Genomic DNA, 6,659 nt, shown 5'->3' with positions numbered 1-6,659 from the left:
CAGACATTCACTTCAACTTGTCTATTTTTTCTGAAACTTGCTTTTGTGATAGGTTTTGTTTTATACTGTAATTTAGTAAGATTCCTTTTCACTCTGGTGAACAACAGACCTAATTCTTTATTCTAACAGATTGAATGATGATTATTGACACGTTTTACTCCATTTGCAAGAATAAAACAGGAGATTTTGTATATATTTTTGCGTATGTGGTGGGTGGCGGAGGATCTTAAAAAGCAACTTGCGTACGGCATCACCTATGCAAGAACTGCCACTGTGTCTTTTATGTTGTATAAATACATTACTTTTTAAAAATAAGGCATGATGGGAAAAACCCAGCACCTCTTAGGTTTGATACTTGTGAAATTTAAAACACTTAACATGACTTGATACTGATGAATGACTACAGTATTGATGGTTCGATCGAGTTGTAATTTTCAACAATAGGTAATTCATTAGTGTGCATGATGAATTGGAAATCATGTTACAAAGAAATACGCAGAATTTCTAAAGGTTCAGTAGATTGCTTAATATAGTTGTCACCATCTTTACTGTATAATTGTTAACTACAGTCGTGTTGAATTTAGACACATTCTGAGTGTTTTTTGAAAGCAACTCTAATTCAGTTTTTAGGGAGTTTATAGGGTGTATAGTCCGCAAAGCTGTTGGGGACAGATGGGGGAGGGGAGATCCACAAATGGACCTGCTTTTAGGAGCAGCAGAAAAACTATTATGCCTATTTACAAGTGAAATAGTTTGAATCATGTTGAACAACGGAAAGATAAGAAACATTTCTCATACTAGCTCTCTTGAGCTTTCAACGCGTTGCAGAGCATGTTTCATCACATGTGAAAATAGTTTTCCTGACATCTGGAATGAGTAAAAGCAGTCTGCTCTCCCTTTTTCCACCATTTGACGTCAAAGTGGCGTCAAAATCAGATGCGCCTCATCAACATCTCGAATATCAGTGTAAAGGAAACTTTTATATTGCGTACAGTCAATTTTAACGAATTAGACAAAATGCAAGGCCAGGACAGTTAATGTCACACTGTCATTCTGACTGAAATAGAAAACAAAAATAATTTTCAACCGTAGTTTATGTTCAAGAAAACATTTTGGTATTGAGAAACGGCTTAATAGTAGGCATGCCATGATAGCAAAATTTCAAACCTCATAATACCAAGAAAAATACATAAAAGCATTTTCAACACAGGAAATTTTTCATGGCACAGGGCTTTTTCTACTAAAAGTCAGAAGAATCTAAATAAGACTATGACAGAATTTGTATATTTTTACTGTCTTAATTAACCCAAAGCAATAATTAATAGGCAAATCTCCATTGGATTCAGTTATACAATTTAAGAAAACAGTGTTCTTGCCAATGTAAATGCATCACATTTTGTTTTGTGATCAAATAGTCATTTGGAAAAGTTGCTGTGAGTTCAGACTAGTTTCTGGACACCCTAGGCCTATGGTGTGAGAGGTTTATTTTTATTTTGCCTCCCCAAGTTAGTACCACCTTTGATGCAATATTTTGGGGTAAGTTTATACCAGCTTTACACAGAACAAGATTTTTGCTCTTTCTCCTTTGTAGAATTGTGTCAAATCAGATGGGACGCTTTTGTGAACAAAAACTTCCAAATTATTGGAATGTGCTTTGATTTAAAACTTTCCATTATACAGGGGCGCCTGTAGGGGGGAAAGGTTATGATAATTCTAAGGGCCCCTGACCAACAGGGGGCCCTCCACAATTTATTTGTTTATTTTTTGTTCATAGAAATAAAAATAAAAAAAATTGGGGCCCTGTCAATTACAAAATTAATCAGATTGTATTTTCGAAAATTGTTTTTAGCATTAAAAAATTAATGTTCCCACTCCCAGACCAAACAGCACACATTCATATTTGCCCTGAACCCCCCTGGATATGCATGAAACGGTTCGTTCCTGCTTGGAGCGGTGATGGTGTTCAGCAGCAGTCAGTAGAAGAGAAGAAAGACTAGCAGTTACTATGCTACTAAGAAAAATGATAAAATCAGGTTTTCAAAAATAAAAAGTAGAGAGAGGGAGAGAGAAAAGGGTAAGCATGTCAATTTATAACCCAATTTTTCTCCAAGACTGAGATTATCAACCATTTAGCATAGTTAGCTTAGCTACAGACTGTTTGCCCCCATTTCACTAGCATTTAATGAATTAAGGAAAACAATTACCAAGATATTCATATATTTAACCTGTCACTTGTACCTTTTACCACTTAACAACAGATGACTCAGTCACCATCAGCTCTAACCCACGTCCCTCCTGACCTTCCCTCTCCTAAGTGAAATTAAAGCTGCAGTGTGTAACTTTTATAAAAATGCATATATTTTTCACATATTTGTTAAAACTGTCATTATGTTGTGACAGTATGGTATCAGAGATAATCTGTGTAAAATCTATTTCCTTTGCTTTCTCAAAGTGCTAGAAACAACCAGTCAGTGGCAGGAGAGTTTTAGTGCTGTCGATCACAATCTTATTCGGCTGCTCATCCTTTCTCCCCCTCGCTCTGTGCTATGCTGCAGCTAGCATAGCCTGTTGTAAATGCTTGGTCTAGTTAGCATAGCTACCAGTGAAAGCAGATAAACATTTTTCCTGTAATTATATGTTGTTTATCCACCATTAGCACATTTAGCAGTGAGTGAATGAAGTTGATTGACAGCGCTAAGACCCTCCTCCTGGTTCTGATTGGTTGTTTTGGCCAGAATGGTGCATTACTTTAGCTAGCAATAGTAATTCAGGGACGAGGTGAAGGAGATTGATTGTTTTCACAGATTATCTGTCTCATAACAAACTGTCACAACATGGTGACAGCTTTAACAAATATGGAGAAAACATATTTTTTATTAAAGTTATATACTGCAGCTTGAATACAATGCAACAACATAGCATTTTTTGAGAAGTCTGGATTGCTTCATGTATATTTTACGTGTTGCCTATGACTGTTGCTTGTGGGGAGAGACATTTCAGTAAGCTAAAACTAACTTTTGAGAAGAAAACCTCCTAAGTCAACTCCTATTCCTGCCGGTCAAGAAGTTTGTTAAGTAGAGCAGGAATGCAGTCCAAGACGTCATTATTATTTTATGGCCAAAGTGTGTCACATGACTTATTGGACCACATGAGTCACACCAAGTATAGCGTGTTTCTTTTTACAAACTCTACACAGCACTTATGATGATCAACATTGGGGGAAATTGTGAAATTTTGTTACCAGTAAATGACATAAAAAAACTGCAGACTTCAAGGTGGCTCAAGCTCTTCTGAGCCATTACAGCCTCTGACTGAGTGGTCACAGGTTCGACACAACATCAGGTCACTTGTCCACATGCAGCACTGAATCCTGGAATATCATTTAATATGATTTGCTTCAGTGAGTCACAGAAATGATGGGAATTCAAATTCACTTTTCTTTCATCTGCTGCCATTCACAACAGCACTGGTGAACGTCTAGACTTCCAGACTACTGAATGACGTTTAAATGTGAAAATCTGGACTGAGCAAACCTGAGTCAGCAGATGATGTGCTGAAAAGCAGACAGACTTTGAAATTGACCAAAGCTCAGATTTTATGCAGCTGTAAAGGTTGTTTTATGAGCGAAATCAGCAATGACAATCTATTAAATAATTTGTGAGTAGAAGGATTAAACCACAACTGTCAAATGTGCAATTCATAGTGTCATAAGGTATGCAATGTCTAAAATAATTTAAGGTTTACTGGCGATGGATGGTGTTTTGCATCAGGTTATCTGTAGATGTTATATAATATATTCAAAATACTTTTGAGAATGTTACAGATTCAGGCGCCATGTCAGTTCTTTAAAGCTGAAACTTTTATTATTCTTCCTAAGTTGATTCACTGAAATGCCAAATAAATGTAAAATTTTTTGGGACATTTTAGTTGAAACTTTATAAAAAAAATACTTTAAAGACATTCTTCAGTTTGGAGATTATTGTGCAGATTATCACATTCAAATCCAGAAAGGAAACAAAGTTGTTCTAAGAACAGAAAAATAAATCAGGTTCAATTGTAGCTGTATTTATCACATTTAATTAGAGTTGGTAGAGTCACAGAGAAGTGTATGGTCATGCTTGCTGAGTATAGACTGATGCAAATTTAACTTGTATCAGAATATTGAAAGTCCTCTCCACCTGTCCATATTGCATATTATTATGGAAAGACAGATGAAAAGTATACTGATGTGTAAAGCGCTTCTGAAATCTGAACTCTTTTTTTTTTTTCTCAACAGGTTTTTTTTATTGATCACATTATTGTACCAATCTGTTTTCTCTTCTCTAAATTTCTCACAAATTCACTTTTAAGATCCACATTTCTCATATCTGCTATTCCTTGTATTTCTACTCTGTCTCTTTGTGTCTTTTCACAGGAAGAAAATAACAAGCTTCAATACCCTCATGACTTACTCGTTGATATCAAGCAAGATGAAGATTGAGTACTTGTGAAGATACTTAAACCCACAGTCAGGTGGAGAAAAAGGGACAATGATGGAAACAAATAAATGTGATGTGATGATGCACACCAGATATGTCCTTCATAACAGAAATACCATAACAGCCAGGTTCTACCAACCATTGCTTCCAACAACTTACATCTTAAATAAAGCATTTTGCCATGATGGTAAGTTCACGGTTTTAACTAAGCTCATTAGTTTTACTGTTTAAACATGTCTCTTCCTTTTTTTCCGACCATTACCTTTCTACTCTATTTTTAATGTTCTGGTTTATGGACCAGCTGGTTCTACATAGCTTAATCACACCGTTTTGGTACAGTTTAGGTGAATCACGAAAGGCAATTGCTGTGATCACAATCAGTGGTGGTTTTTCTGACTCAAATCCAAAATTAAAAAAAGACAACAACAAAAACTGTTACCTACCAATAAATATTTACAAGTTTTACTGCAGACTACAAGGAGTTGTTTGTGACATAAAGTAGACCTAATCCTAAAATAATAAACTTTTGCATTGGGCTTTTATTTGTGGATTTAGGTTGTTATGATCTGAGCATGCTTTTTCCACTTTTTATGCAACAGATGTTTTCTTTACATTTGAAGAATTAAAGATGGCAGCACCAGGTCTCTTCTGCAAAGCATTTCTAAAAATACTGGATCAACAAACTGTCCATTTTGATCAAGTGAGTACTTTGGTGTACATATCCTAAAAGAGCTGTCTCACTCTATTGTTGAGGGCTGGTGTTTGGAAACTTTTACTGTAGATGCCCCTGGTTCAGCACACCTGAATCAAAAGGCTGAGGTACCCTCTCAGCATGCAGTCAGATCCTACAAAGTCCTCCTAGTGGCCAAATTATTTGAAATAGGTGTGTGCCAGAGACACACCTAAATATTGAAGAACACCTGGGTTAATACACAAATCCTAGATTTGAATTTACTACCGTGTACTACCTATTTTACTATCTCTACAATATTTTCTCTACCTACACAAGATTGAGCAGCAGCCTGTTTTGGGGGTAGCGGTGGATTCACAGTACAGACCCAGGTAAAATGATGGTCCATGTTAGACAAAACTTATTCCACTTACTTGAACGTGTAACTGTGCCTTTGTCTTGACTAAGATCTCACAGACATAAATATTCTAAACTCATTTCTAGAAGACTTATGAAATTTATTTAAGAAAATAAACAAAATGCAATGGCATTCAAATTTTACAAGCCTATGTTTTATTCTGTTATAGGATTGTGTTTGCATGTTTAATTTTTTACTTTCTTACGTTTTTGTTATTTTAATGAGTACTGCTTTTTATTGATGTGATGTGTTGTGTTTTTATTTCGAAAGTTTTTCTTGTTATCAATGCATGCACATACACACATAATATTAAGGAAATGATCTCACATGGGAACACCCATATTAGGGCATAGCTTATCTGGGAACAAAAAGAAATTGGAAGCTAATGTCTGGGGCCACTTTGTGATTGCTCAATTAAGCTCTCATAGCAATGGTCCAGCGCTGAAATGGTGAACTATTTCTCTGATGTTTCAATACATTATTACTTACTTATGCTTTAATAAATTGAATTGTTGATTTCAACTCGGTTTTCTTGGTTATTTGAGACGATCTCTCAAAAAGAAAATAGCCTGGGTGAAGCAATTCCCAACAGAATATTAGAATATATGTATATGTAATATATACACTGCTCAAAAAAATAAAGGCAACATTCAAATAACACATCCTAGATCTGAATGAAAGAAATATTCTCATTGAATACTTTGTTCTGTACAAAGTTCCATTTGCACAAGAGCAGGTGAAATTGATTGTCAATCAGTGTTGCTTCCTAAGTGGACAGTTTGATTTCACAGAAGTTTGATTTACTTGGAGTTATATTGTGTTGTTTAAGTGTTCCCTTTATTTTTTTGACCAGTATATATTAGCAGAATACTGCACCTCAACTAATTGCCAACACTACGACAACTAGATAACAAGGTCCATGGGTATCTCTTTATACAGATCAGGAACAAGTTTTAATTAAAAAAATCGTGAGGGTGAGGGAAATAGTTAAATTATGCTAGCTTGGCTGTGACAACCTTTACATGTAGCTGTGCTGTGAATTTGGGTGTTTAGGTTCAGTAAAAAAAAAAGGCAACCCGCACACAAACTCTCT

The 6,659-nt window shown here is 35.5% G+C and overlaps 1 long non-coding RNA gene across 1 annotated transcript; it reads left to right on the top strand.

Annotated features, from left to right (window-relative positions):
• Nucleotides 1–2,943: 2,943 nt before the first annotated feature.
• On the top strand, nt 2,944–5,446 carry LOC114151915 (uncharacterized). Its single transcript, XR_003597044.1, has 2 exons — nt 2,944–4,665; nt 5,078–5,446. It is a non-coding gene; the product is annotated as an uncharacterized LOC114151915 (long non-coding RNA).
• The last annotated feature ends 1,213 nt before the right edge of the window (nt 5,447–6,659 follow it).

The sequence above is a fragment of the Xiphophorus couchianus genome, chromosome 2 (genome assembly GCF_001444195.1).
Source record: "Xiphophorus couchianus chromosome 2, X_couchianus-1.0, whole genome shotgun sequence".
Lineage (NCBI taxonomy): Eukaryota > Metazoa > Chordata > Actinopteri > Cyprinodontiformes > Poeciliidae > Xiphophorus > Xiphophorus couchianus.
The sequence above is the reverse complement of the archived record's forward strand: the minus strand, read 5'-3'. Positions and strand labels throughout refer to the sequence as shown.